The sequence below is a fragment of the Octopus sinensis genome, linkage group LG2, assembly GCF_006345805.1.
Source record: "Octopus sinensis linkage group LG2, ASM634580v1, whole genome shotgun sequence".
Taxonomy (NCBI): domain Eukaryota; kingdom Metazoa; phylum Mollusca; class Cephalopoda; order Octopoda; family Octopodidae; genus Octopus; species Octopus sinensis.
The window spans coordinates 22847012-22862668 of NC_042998.1; the positions used below are offsets into that span (position 1 = coordinate 22847012).

The 15657-nt window shown below is 36.5% G+C and overlaps 1 long non-coding RNA gene across 1 annotated transcript in view; it reads left to right on the plus strand.

Annotated features, from left to right (window-relative positions):
• Nucleotides 1–741: 741 nt before the first annotated feature.
• LOC118762242 overlaps nucleotides 742–15657 on the plus strand; it is a 30408-nt gene continuing 15492 nt past the window's right edge. Inside the window, exons 1-2 of the long non-coding RNA XR_004997995.1 lie at nucleotides 742–847; nucleotides 7965–7969. This is a non-coding gene — a long non-coding RNA (uncharacterized LOC118762242). The remainder of the gene's footprint in view (nucleotides 848–7964; nucleotides 7970–15657) is intronic.

The following is a 15657-nucleotide window of genomic DNA, read 5'->3' on the forward strand; positions in this document are numbered from 1 at the left end:
GTTGATGTACCGTATTTTGATGTGTATAAGGAACCTTTTTTTGTCAAAAATTAGGTTAAAAAAATGGAGACTACCTCCCCCTGTGGGATGAAGTTAAAATAATAGACAGAGAACACCAATGGAAAATACGGAAACTAAAAGAAGCAGCACATATGCTAGGACACAACAACCTCCTAAGCAGACCGAGTGCAGATATGAACAGCATATGGGAACCAGTATTAAGGAAGGATAGGAGAATATTAGATTTATAAGCCCTAAAATTCACTCCATAATATTTTGAGGGGAATACGGCGTAGTGGTTAACAGTGTGGGCTACTAACACCAAGATTCCAAGTTCAATTCCAGGCAGTGATCTGATTAATAATAATAATAATAATTAATAATAATAATAATAATAATAACAAACATCGAAAAATACCTTAGGAATGAGAAATTTCCCCAAGACACCTGATGAAAGCTGGAGAGTATATCAGCCGAAATGTTGTGTTAACAACAAACAAGATGAGGACAAATGTAAAAATACACCAGTTATGCACTGGGGTGGATGTAATCAACTAGTCTCCTCTGCCCAATTTTCAGACCTTCAGTAGAAAATGTCGTCATCGTTGTTGTTGTTGTTGTTGTTGTTTGGAAAGAAGTTTACTTCCTAACATCATGGTTCTGGGTTCAGTCCTACTGCATGACATATTGGATGTCTTCTACTGTAGCTTCAGGCTTACCAAAGTGATGTGTAAAAAGCACTGGTGATGGTGCTACAAAAAAAACACCCAGTGCACTCAGTAAAGTGATTAGCATCAGAAAGGGCATCCAACAATAGAAACCATGCCAAAACAGACAATGGAACCTGGTGCAGTTTCCAGTCTTACCAGCACTAGCAAAGCTAGGGGTGGACTCTCTAGGCGAAACTCTCAAAGGGACACCACTTTTGGATCTGCTGTAGGCAATATATGTTTTTCGTAGGGCCAAGGGGTAGTAAACGGAAGGGCTGCCACGGGCAGTGCACACACTAGCTATGCTGGTGCTATGCATTGGGGTCGATGTAATCGACTTAATTCGTTTGTCTGTCCTTGTTTGTCCCCTCTGTGTTTAGCCCCTTGTGGGTAGTAAAGAAATAGGTATTTCGTCCGTCTTTATGTTCTGAGTTCAAATTCCTCCAAGGTCGACTTTGCCTTTCATCCTTTCGGGGTCGATTAAGTAAGTACCAGTTATGCACTGGGGTCGATGTAATCGACTTAATCCGTTTGTCTGTTCTTGTTTGTCCCCTCTATGTTTAGCCCCTTGTGGGTAATAAAGAAACATATGCTGGTGCTAGCCAGCTCCTTGTCAAGATAGCTAACCCATGCTGGCATTGAAACTGGACGTTAAAGGATGATGATAATGATGATGTATCATCACACACACACACATTCATTTACCATACACGCATGTATGTATGTGTGTGTGTGTAGAAGCTTTTCATTTTCCTGCAGAAACTTTTAAAACTTAGACTTTTATAATGATTCATTGCATTAACTTTAATGAGAAATCTCGCTCAAATCTTTGTAAATTGTTTATGGAAATACACAACTTGTATTGACAGTTATCTGTTTCCTAAGGTTAAAAAAGGCTAAACAGTTCTGGCATTGGTGGTGGTGGTGCTGATGGTGGTGTTAGAGATATGCTGCTGCTACTACTACTGCTGGTGATGGTAGTGTGTCATTTATTTTCATTTTTGTTTTTCTTGGTTAACCATTCACTGCTTGACATAGCATGATCTAAATAATCTATTTACCAGCTTCCTCTTCCTCTTTCTCTCACCCTTTCTCTCTAACTTTCACTCTTTCTTTCTAACTCTCACTCTTTCTCTCCTTCGCTCATCCAACAAAACTGCCAATACTGTGATTAACTCCAAAACACTATTTCACATCATCTCCAAATTCATTATTAGAACCGTTGTCATCATCATCATCACCTTTCACTTCTACATTAAGCAACCTGTTTACCACCACTTCCCCTACCTTTCTCACTCATAAACACATATGGATGGGTAGATGGACAGATGGACATATGTTTATGTTGGATCGTTAGCCCCTACACGCAATTTTTTTCTCTCCTTGTTTCTCTCCTTGTTTCTTTTCTGTGTATCTTTCTGTCGAAGAGCGTAGGCTCGAAACGTAAAAGACTTGTTTTATTTCTATTCCTGAGTGCCATACTAATACATTGTTTGTTTGTACTCCACCTGCCTTCGTCTTTTGTTTATTTTCGTTTTAATATATATATATATATATATATATATATATATATATATATAAATATATATATATTATTATATAAAATCCGTTCTGTCTGTCTGTGTGTGTGTCTTCTAGGATCTTGGGCATCCTCCATCCGATTGCGCTCAAATTTGATATGTAGATACCGACGGGGTTTTTTGTCAGGGCATGTATAAAGTCTGGAAAAAATACAAAAATCAATTCCAGGTGAGAATGCGATCAATAAAGCCGTTTTTATCTGCCTTTTATCCGTCAACTAGTACATAACTGCACCTTCCATTTTTTGTTCTGTTGTACTGCTTAAAGGCACGTTTCTTCCTGCTAAGCTTACGTGTTAAACCATGTTTGTGTTTCCCCAGTCAACAGCCTTATCATTACTGGTACTTTAAAACTCTTCGGTTGCATATTTGTGTGAATAAAATCGTTTTCTTTGGAATAGAAAAAAAAGTCTATCTTTATTTCTTCTCTTGCTGGTGTCTCAAATTTAGGTTAAATCAGTGTTTCTCAAAGGGGAGGCTTATGGGACGGTTGGACAAGTTGTTTTGAGAAAATTTGGTTTAAATGTTTGACAACTCAACACCGTCCATTGGACGGGAGGCGTTTTGCTCATATATATATATATATATATACTAGACTACCCATGACTTGCTGGGTCAACAGGAAACTCTGAGTTTCCCAGCAATGGAATTTTGGTTCATGGATTTTTTTTCTTTTCAAGGTTATTTCACATGCTTTCAGCGAATGTGATATCAAAGTCATGTGTAAATGGCTCCTTTCCCCCAAAAGGAAAGATTTGGCTGTTATTTCTTGCACGCCCTGCTACCACGTAACAGGTATTCAGGTCCTTTTACGCAAATAGTTGTTACGTGGTAGCAAGGCATGCAAGAAATAGCAGCCAAATCTTTGGAGGTGAGACACGTTGAATACACTTGCAAAAAATCTGTGGAAGAAAGCTATTTTACACCGAAGTTATGAACAGGTCTTTTGTGAAATATTTACCATATTTTTAAAGTCATTTTCACTTTAAAATATTTTTTAAATGTGCAAAAAAATTTTTGTAATGGTATTTGCTTGAAAATAATTTAAAAAGAACATTTAAATAATGTCTGTTCAAAGAAAGCTAAAATATAGATACTTACTGTACAAACAACTTACATTTTTGAAATCACAATCACTTAAAAATATTACTTGCCTATTGGTTTCACACTGAATATTAGGTAATCCGACAATTATCTAATACTTGTGTTCATCAGAGTTAGCCAGCATGGGAAAAATGAGATTGTTAGAGTTATGAAAAAGAACTTGTTTGCTATATAAATGTAGCATCCTCATGTAGAGTGTATGTGTATGTGTGTGTGTGCATGTGTGTGTGTGTATCCCAAATAAATTTCAGTCAAATTGTTATATTATTATGATAAAATATTCATGTACTTTTGTTTAGAAAGTCATGTATCAATCTGCTAACATGCCCAGAGCTCAAAATTACCAAAAAAAAAAATGTCCTTGATTTTTCTCAGAGAATGGTTTGTTGGTTAATCAATATGTTAAAGACACTCCTGACTATATCTGCTACTAAATTCCTAATTATAGCTGTAGGTGTTTGGGAACTTGTCGTGTGTGTGTGTGCGTGTGTGTGTGTGTGCGCGTATGTGTATGTACATATATATATATATATATACACACACATATATGTCATCTATACTAGTTGCATACAAGCTCAAAGCTTACTAATTTTCCACACTTAGATCCCTGAATTGTAATTACCTATAACTATATATCATCATCATCATCATCATCATCATCGTTTAACGTCCGCTTTCCATGCTAGCATGGTTGGATGATTTGACTGAGGTCTGGCAAACCAGATGGCTACACCAGACTCTGCCAGATCAGATTGGAGCCTTGTGCATATTGGAGCTTGGTGATGATGATGATGATGATATATATATATATATATAAATACACACACACAAACACAGATGTAGTTAAATAGATAAATAGTTACATACTTATAAGTATATATATATACGCGTGTGTATAAATATATATACGCACACAAACATACACACACATATATTTGTTTTGTTTGGTCTCTTATACTAGTTTTTCTGACCTAATATAATATCTGGTGTAAAATTTAAGAAGTTTGCTTAAGCTAATGAAAATGGTAATATTTAAGCCAGTTCCTTTAAGCCCAGTTCCTTTAAGCCCAGTTCCTTTCAGTCTCATCCAGAATCTAACCATGGTTGGTCATTTTTGTTGTGTGAGACTAAGCTGTCGTCTATGCCCAAAACCAATGTTTAACTGCAGCTTATGCTTCTCTGAGAAGACGTGTATTCTGAAACAACCAGCAATACTTCTCGACAAGAAATACACAGTGATCTCTGGTGACCAACTTAGAATAGCAGTTTTCTTGTTTAGCTGACTCACTTAGAAAATAACATCAGAGAATATTATGGAGTTAATCCCTTGGTGAACACAAAAGATAGTCTTGACAGTATTGTTTCTCCTTCATTCTGGTAGAGAGTTATACTCCAATAGCACCCTTTTTATCACAATGGTTCATCCAATGAGAACCAAGCTTATTAATTACCAGTAATGATCCATCCCTCAAATCAAAGGCAGCTACGTCTCTATTCATAATATACATTTGATCAATTAATTAATCACATGCCTTTATGCCAATGACACTTTAAGTAATGAGTATATATGTCACAAACAACCGTCTACAAATTTCTCTCTCTCTCCCTCCCCCACTGCTCTCTCTCTCTCTCTCCTTCCTTGTTTTTTCTCATGATTTCCCATGTACCAGTATCCTCATTCTGAAATAGAACAGACCATGTGCTCAGAGCCCGAAGATTGTTTGGAGGCACAACACAAGTTATAAAAACCTGCCTAGACATATGTCTTCACGGCAAGAAACTATTAGTAACTCTTACCTTTATACTGTGTACATTAAAAGATATTTATCTCTCATTGAACATTGATCTTACCTTAACAGAACATAAGTAAACTAAATAGATAGATAGACAGACAGACAGACAGACAGACAGACATACAGACAGACAGACAGACAGACAGACAGACAGATAGATAGATAGATAGATAGATAGATAGATAGATAGATAGACAAACACAATAGATAGATAGAATATAGATAGATAGACAAACACAGATAGATAGATAGATAGATAGATAGATAGATAGATAGATAGATGATAGATAATGATAGATAGATAGATAGATAGATAGACACAACACAGATAGATAGATAGATAGATAGATGAGATAGATAGATAGATAGATAGATAGTAGATAGACAAACAAGACCGATAGATAGAGAGACAGACAGATAGATAGATAGATAGATAGATAGATAGATAGATAGATAGATAGATAAATAGATAGATAGACAAACAGACAGATAGATAGATAGATAGATAGACAGACAGGCAGATAGATAGATAGATATGAAGTTATGTAGGTGGGTAGGCAGGTAGAAAGGCAGGAGGTAAGGAGATAGGTTAGTAGATATGAATAGGATGTGTATGTGTGTGTATGTATAAACATACATGCACACACACCACACATCATATTTGTTGGCATATAAGATGCACTTTCATATAAGATATATCCATATTTTACAAGTGCACTTTGTGTGAAAAACAAATTTAATGTCTCACCACACAATTACTGAAAAATATTTCCAAGTGGTTTTGTATAGGAAAATGTATGACTCTTAATACCTATTATGAGTCTGTGCATGTAAATACAATACTGAGACAGTCTACTTGAATAAAATCTGAAACCATGAATTTGTCATAGATATACTGCAATATGAGAGTATTATGTTTCAGCTTTGTCTTCTTTCAGATCATTTCTATACTTGTTGATCTTTTAGTCAAAAGAATTACTATACAGGATGTTGTTTTAGTTTACTGCAACTGATTACCAGAGTGCTGCTCCACAGCTATGATTTTGTTGTCATCCGCTCTTTTACTTGTTTCAGTCGTGCAACTGTAGCCATGCCGGAGCACCGCCTTTAGTCAAGCAAATCGACCCCAGGACTTATTCTTTGTAAGCCTAGTACTTATTCTATCGGTCTCTTTTGCCTAACTGCTAAGTTACGGGGACGTAAACACACCAGCATTGGTTGTCAAGTGATGTTGGGGAGACAAACACAGACACACAAACATACACACACAACACACACACACACACACACACACATATATACATACACATATATACGATGGGATTCTTTCAGTTTCTGTCTACCAAATCCATTCACAAGTCTTTGGTCAGCCGGAGGCTATAGTAGAAGAGACTTGCCCAAGGTGTCACGCAGTGGGACTGAACCCAGAACCAAGCCACTTACCACACAGCCACTCCTTTGCCTATATTACAAATAGCTGACAAGTCAATGAAAGTTTATCATTCCATCCAGCTTTTTAGGAGAATTTTTCTTTTAGATAATCAAAAAAAGGTTTCTTAAAGATAACAAAGTCATTAGATAATGTAAAACCTATATCAGGTGTGTGAGGCAGGATACTGAGGAAGGAGGTACAGTGATATGATGGGACCTCCCCACATAACAACTGATGTACTGTAAGCAATTTTACATAAGTTTGTGTCAGCTGATTGGCATGTTTGCAGTATCGCCTTACTGGCACCTGTGCCAGTGTCATGTGTAAAAATATTCGAGCGAGGTCATTGCCAGTACCACCTGACTGGCCCTCGTGCCGTTGGCACGTAAAAAGCACCCACTACGCTCTCGGAGTGGTTGGCGTTAGGAAGGGCATCCAGCTGTAGAAACTCTGCCAGATCAAGATTGAAACCAGGGTGCGGCCATCTGGTTCGCCAGTCCTCAGTCAAAATCGTCCAACCCATGCTAGCATGGAAAGCGGATGTTAAACGATGATGATGATGATGATATTCTCATTTGGCTCCTCTGTTAGTGGTGCACAGTCTCCCATGTGTAATATGGCCACATTAGTTGCAGGCCAATTTTTAGACACACTGAAAAATAAAAAGGAATGTCTTATACTTCAGCAAATATAGTGTATGTTATTATCATGTATTATCATCATCATCAACATCATCATCAGCATCCTCATCAACATTTAATGTCTATGTTCTATGCTGCCATAGCTCAGATGGCTTGACAGTATCTGATGTATCAAAGGACCGTATCATGCTCCATTGTCTATTTTGTGGAGGCACATGGCCTAGTGGTTAGAGCAGCGGACTCGCAGTCACAGGATCGTGGGTCCGAATCTCGGACTGGGTGATGTGTGTGTTTATGAGTGAAATACCTAAGCTCCACGCAGATCCGGCAGAAGGTAATGGCAAACTTCTGCTGACTCTTTCACCACAACTTTCTCTCACTCTTTCCTCCTGCATCTTGCAGCTCACCTGCGACAGACCAGCGTCCCGTCCAGGTGGGGAACCTATATGCCAAGGAAGCCGGGAAACTGGCCCTTATGAGCCAGGCATGGCTCAAGAAGGAACAAACAAACATTGTCTATTTTGGTATGGTTTCCACAGCTGGATGCCTTCCTTATGCCATCCATTTTACAGTATGTAGTGCATGTTTTTTTTCCCCCATGCCACCAGCACTGGTGAGGTGACCATGCAGCCTGCAACCCCATGAATTCCGAAAAGCATGGTTTGGAGACAGAAGTTAGAGTATGAGGGAAGGGGCCAAACCAGAACAGGTCTCTCGCTGTAGAGGAGCTACTTGGTTCCTCACATTTTAGAAAAGAAGGTAGGAATAATCAAAGTGGAAATGGGAAGAGATAAAACATGGTGATGAGGTGTATGGGTGGACCTTCAATGCACAAGGTTTGTAGAAATACGTGAGGACAGAGGAGTTAGAATCATGGTTGGGTAGAGGGCGTAAGACTGTATTAGATAGAATGGAGGATGTGAATATAGTGGTTTCAAATTTTGGCACAGGGTCAGACGTTTTTGAGGGGAAGGGAAAATCGATGACATTGACCCCAGTATTTGTTTGCTCTTTCTCGAGCCATGCCTGGCCCATAGAGCAGGTTTCCCATTTTCCTTGGCGTATAGGTTCCTCACCTGGATGTGACGCCGGTCCGTCGCAGGTGAGCCGCAAGATGCAGGAGGAAAGAGTGAGAGAAAGTTGTTGCGAAAGAGTCAGCAAAAGTTCGCCATTACCTTCTGCCAGAGCCGTGTGGAGCTTAGGTGTTTTGCTCATAAATACACACATTGCCTGGTCTGAGATTCGAACCCACGATCCCTTGACTGTGAGTCCACTGCTCTAACCACTAGGCCATGTGCCTCCAGTATTTGACTGGTACTGATTTTATCGACCCTGATTGGCTGCAAGGCAAAGTCAACCCTGGCAACATTTGAATCCAGAATGTAAAGCCAGAAAAATTGCTGCTAAGTATTTTATTTGGCACAGTAGTGGTTCTGCCAGCTCGCCACCTTTGGATGGGAATATACTGAAGGAAGAACTGGTGCTGAGGAGTGGATAAGAGGTGGGCAAGTCCAATGTTGCAAGTGGTGGGGATAAAGAACAGCAGAATAGTAATATTGATACAGTGGTCAATGAAAGGAAGAGAGTGAGAGGGAGAGAGACACAGCTGAGATATATTTGAGTAGGTTGCCAGAGACAGGCAGGGAGTGGGGAGAGTGAGAGACATATGGTGTTGGAGAAGGAGAGGGAACTTAGTGGTTCAGTGAGTGATCAATGTAAAATGTGAGTGGAGAGGGCAGTACAAGAATGAAGGACATACGTCAAGTGTAATATTTCCAGATAGTGAGGTACATCAGCTGTATAAAAGAAAAGCTGCAGCTACATAGCTGATGAGTAATGGGTGAAGGGGTAGTGTCTTGAGGAAGAAATTAGGTGAAGGGGCCCATCTGTACATATTTAACCCTTTAGTGTTTAAACCAGCCATATCCGGCCCAAATATTCTACATGTTCTACATTCAAACTGGCCATATCCAGTCTCTCACACCTAACCTACAGTGACATTCTAAAAATAAACAATGATTTGACTGGGCCTGATGAAGCCTTCTGGCTTCACAGACCCCAGTAGAACCGTCCAACCCATGCTAGCATGGAAAACGGACGCTAAACGACGATGATGATGATGATGACATCATCGAAACCCCAAAGCTAGAAGATAATGCATGATTAATTCAAAACAATTTGAGTGAAAAAGTATTACATTTAACAGAGTAATCTGAACACCAAAGGGTTCAACACCCACAGTGCTTCCAGAACATAGTTTCACCAGTTTGGGCAGGACTACTTGAGAACACTGTATCACCAGTCACCCTGGTGCATTGTTATCAGCCTTAACCACTTTGTTTCATCTCTTCCTTCTTTTGCAAAGTTCATTCCCGTCAAGTGATTGACCCCTCTTTAAAGAACTATCTTCATTCATACACCTCACATGTCTTCGCCAGTGCAGTCTTCTTTCTGGTTTGACAACAGATTCCTCTTATCCTCAGTTTTTATCTTTCATTCATGCCATTTCTTATCACTATCATTTAATACACCCACCAACACAGCATGGCACTTCACTTTATTTCTTTCTGTCTTCTCAACTCCTCTGCATTCAGAATAAGTGTGTGTGTGTGTAGATATATATATATATATATATAATAAAGAAATATTAGGGAATGAACCAAAATTACAGAGGAAAAACAGATGATTAGGGTTAATCTAAATTTTATGGTTTGTCTCGAAGTATATTATATATATTACATATATATATATATATACACATTTATATATAATATATATATATTAATATGATTAATACATATACATATATGTATATATGATATAATAAGATACATAATATATATATAATATATTATATATATATATCTATATATATATAGATAATATAATATATAGTACATAATATATTATATATATATTATAAGATAAATACTATACACATACGATATAATATATATATCAATCTAATTATATGAGAATATAATAATCGATTGTATTATATATATAGTAGATAAATTGTACAAAGACATCTTACATATCCAATAAATATATAACATGTACACTATAGAATAGATACAGGATATATTATAGATATATATATATATATATATATATACATATATATATTATATGTAAATATATATATATATATATTTATAAATACATCTTACATATCCAATAAATATATAATGTACACTATATACATATGTATGCATACACTCACACACATATACACACAAACACACACCTATGCACATGCACAGACATATATGCATTTGTGTTTCATGCATGGATGCACGTGTCCAGTAATCATCTTATCGATGTAAACAAACACACCCACCTACAAACACCTTCACACACATAAACGCACAAACACACACAGACACACACAAATATATATATATATATATATACCAAAAAGAAGAATTTCAAAACATTTACATTTTCCCACATTGGGTTGATGCGTAAACAAAACAAGAAATGTTAACATGATTAAGAGTCACACATTAAGATTAGAGTCTATAAAAAATATGCATGGTACTATATCCATCTATCTATCTAGCTAGCTATCTGTCTATCTATCTATCTATCTATCTATCTATCTATCTATCTATCTATCTATCTATCTATCTATCTATCTATCTATCTATCTATCTATCTATCTATCCATCTATATATATATACACACACACATATACATATCTATATCTATCTGTCTGTCTCTCTACCTATTTATCTGTCTGTCTGTCCATCTATATACCTATCTATCTATACGTATCTGTCTATCTAGACTCTAGATAGATAGATAGATAAATAGATAGATAGATAGATAGATACATACATACATACATACTACATACATAGACAGACAGATACATACACACACACACATATATATATATATATGCATATATATATATTTATTATATATACCACATATTTTATGTATACATAATATCATATAAATTATATACACATTATATTATACATCATATATATATATATATTATATATATTTATATATATATATATAAAATATATATGTATGTAATAATGTATTTATATATACACACTCATATATACATACATGTATTATATATACACACACACATCGTATATAATTTTATATATTGCATATATGTATATATATATGTATATATATATATATATATCTTTAAATGTATACACACATATTTATATGTGTGTGTGTATGTATATATACATATATAATATAATATAGATATATATATATATATATATATTAACATCCCAAAAAAATAGGTATGTGTAAGTTATGAAATACTTTATATTTATTAGTTATATGTCAGTATTAATGTTATTGATTAGTAATAAAATTTCAGGGAGATGTGAGCTAAAGGACAGGGGTTGTGCGAACCCATAAAACTATAAAAATAGAATTTTGTAAAAAAAAATGCTTTTTAATACTAGAAAAATAACAAAATAATATTTAATCTAATTATAATAGTTCTTGTGTTGTTGGAAAGTATCCATTATTGTTTGAGATTTGACAAGAATTCCATTGAGTAATGGTTAAATTGTGGCTAACTTGTTGAAAGTAGAGATTATAGGAATGTCTGTGAGGGGTGGGGGTGTCAGTATGTGTGTGTGGTATGTGTTTGTGTGCATGCATATGTGAGTGTATATAATTATATATGTATATATCCTCTTTCTTTTTTTCCTTTCCTGAGCGTCCAATAACACTATATTGTTCCCGTCCTCGCGTTGTTGTGTTTTCTCATGTGTTTTCATGTTTGGATTAACTATATATCTATATAATTATATATTATATTATATATATATATATTATATATATATATATATATATATATATATATATATATACATATATATATATATACACACACACATATATATATATATAATATATATATACATATGTATATATATCTATATATATATATACATATATATATGTGTGATGTATATAATTATTATATACATTTCTATATATTATGTGTCATACATATATATCTTTTATATGAATACACACACATATCTATATAAATAGTATATATTATTTATATATATATTATATATATATATAATATATATGCATGTATATACATATATACATATATACTGGAAGCCCCAGCAAGCTCCATCAAGCCAAGTAAAATTGCAGTCGTGGCAGATTACCAGTGTCATGTAAATGGCACCCATGCCAGTAGCACATAAAAGCACCCATTACACTCATGGAGTCGTTGGCCATAGAAACCATGCCAAATCAGACAGGGGCCTGGTGCAGCATTCTAGCTTGCCAGCCCTGGTCTCAAACCGTCCAACCCATGCCAGCATGGAGAACAGATGCCAAATGATGATAAGGAGGAGGAGGAGGAAGAGGTAGCGGTGAATAAATTGTCGTCTATGTTATGCAAAAATGAAAATAACGCAGACATCTCATTTTAACAGATATATTTACCAAAATTACAAAAAAAATGTCTTGAAATACTAAAGAGTAAATGTATTCAATAAAATCGCCATTGGCTTCAACCATGATTTCAACCTGATGACTTTAGAATCTCCTGCACCTTTTCTAGACAATTTCTTTGTTTACATTGGTGAACGATGCCATAATCCTTGCCTTCAGTTCATCTTTGGTGTTACAAAGAGTTTTGTTGATCTCTTGCTGAACTGTGCCCCATGCATAATAATCAAGGGGGTCGCAGTCTGGGGAGTTAGGTGGCCAGAGGTTAGGTGTGGTGTGGTGTGGCCACAGAAATTGCCTGACAGCCACAACTGGGTTCTCCAGGCTGTGTGACATGGTATTAAGCCCTGTTGCCAGACATAGGGTCTTCCAGCAGCCACCCTCTTGACCCAGGGTGGCGCTACAACAGCCTTCAGGTACTTGATGTAGGCCTCCATGTTGAGTGTGAGGCCGTGTAGGAAGATGAATGGAAGCATAATGTTGCCATGACTAATGATCTCTCCAAACACCATAATTGTGACTGGGTGTTTCATTTTATCACACTCGGTACACGTTTTGGGAACACAGCAAACCAACTGATGTTCTGTGTGTTCACCATCTGATCCTGGTAGACATTTTTCTCATCTGAGAAAAGCCAAAGCATGTTTGGTTGGAGGGGAAGCTTGAGTTTGTTCAAAAGCTTCGTAGTACAGTCTTTCCTCTTGTCCTTGATGGCTTGGGATAAAAATTGGCCCTTTCTCATCCTGTATGAGGAATACCAAATATCTTCATGCATTACCTGCCTGATAAGAAACTCAGACACTCCCATTTCCCTGTCAATAGACTTGATTGATTGGGAGGGATCATTGTCAATCATGGCCAGGATCTCACCAACAAATTCAGGAGTTCTTTTCTTATCAGAACAATCAGAATGAGTTTTCTTAGCTGCTGTGCCTTCAAAATCACCATTAGAGTCATCCAAATCTTTCCAAATCCTTTGCATTGTCCTCAGATTGACACCCAAACACTCTGAAATATTTGGATTGGAGCTTATAGCATGAATGCCAAGCATCAAAGCATATCATACCTAAATTTTTGGAAGAGTGAATTGCATCATGGTGCTAGTTTTCTCACAGGCAGTGCCCAACTGACTCTACTATACTGTGCAGTTAAAAAAAATCAAGAACAAACAATGCACATGCACAAAATGAAACATAAAATGGTGACATATAAATATATATATATATGTATACATATATATAAGGTATGTATATATCTATCTAGTCTCTCTCTCTCTCTATATATATATATATATAGGGAGAATTCACAAAAAAACAAAAGACAAAGACAGGTGGTGTAGACAACAAACAGATGTATTAGTATAATGCTTGGGAAGTGAAAAAGTCTTTAACATTTTGAGCCTGTGCTCTTCCACAGAAAGGAACACAGAAAGAAACGAAGAGAGAAAATAAAGAATGTGTAGTGGCCAACGATCTATCATAGTGAAGCCCAGACAGAAGGGTCAATATACACATATACACAAACACACATCATGTATGTATATTTGTACACACATTTATGTGTATATACATATATATATGCATATATATGTATGCATATATATATATATATATATATATATATATATGTATGTGTGTGTGTGTGTGCATTATACACACATATACACAGAGATAGATAGACAGACAGACAGCTAGATAGATAGATGGAGGGAGAGGAAGTGGGATGAAGAGACAGACCAACAGATAAGCAGATGGATAGAGAGATGAAGAGATAAATGGATGAATTGCTGACTGGCTGGATGCATGCATGCATGGATATGCATATAGATGTATAGAACAGAATTAAAAATCTCCAAAGAGCTGAGAAGAACCACACAACACACACACACACACACTGTCAGGTTCAGTTAAATATATCATTGTCATCATCATCATCATCATTTTCATCATCAACAACATCATCACGTTTGATTTTTTTTTTTTTGCTTTCGATTTTTTTTTTTTTTTGCTTGTTCACAAGAATTCGACAGATCTTCTGTACCACAGCATCTCACCACTTCTTGCTGCCGTTTGTCATCTCTTTTGTAAGGTTTACCCTCCCAGGATCAGCCTTCAACCATTTTTCGTATGGTTTTTTTTTGTGTCTTTTTTTTTCCTTTTCGTCTTTAACAGGTTGTTCCTTCCTCTTTGATCGTTCAGCACTTCCTTCCAATGCTGTCATCCTTCATACACACCACATGTTCGTACCATGTTCATACCACATGTTCATACCATGTCTGTTATATTTCTGTTGATAGACAAAAATATAAGTCGACATCTTCATTGTATGTAAAACTCTGTGTGCGTGTGTGTGTGTGTGTGTGTGTGTGTGTGTGTGTGTGTGTGTGTGTGTGAGTGAATATATGTTTTTAGGAGCTGATGTGACTGTGTGGCAAGAAGCTTGGTTCCCAACCACAAGGTTCCGGGTTCAGTTCCACTGCGTGTCACCTTGGGCAAGTGTCTTCTGCTACAGCCTTGTGAGTGGATTTGGCAGATGGAAACTAAAAGAAGCCCACCCTGTGTGTGTGTGGGGGGCAGTGAATATATGTCTGTAGGAGCTGATGTGATTGTGTGGCAAGAAGCTCGGTTCTCAACTGTATGGTTCTAGGTTCAATCCCCTGCATGGCACCTTGGGCAAGTGTCTTCTACTGTAACCTCAGCCCACCAATGCCTTGTGAGTGGATTTGGCAGAGGGAAACTAAAAGAAGCCCGTTGTGTACATGTGTGTGTGTGTGTATGTATTGTGTGTGTGTTTGCGTGTGTATGTATGTCTTGATGTCTGACTTTGTCTCTCATCACCACTTGACCACTGGTGTTGGTGTGTTTACGTCCCCATAACTTAGTGGTTTGGCAAAAAGAGACTGATATAATAAGTACCAGGCTTAAAAAATC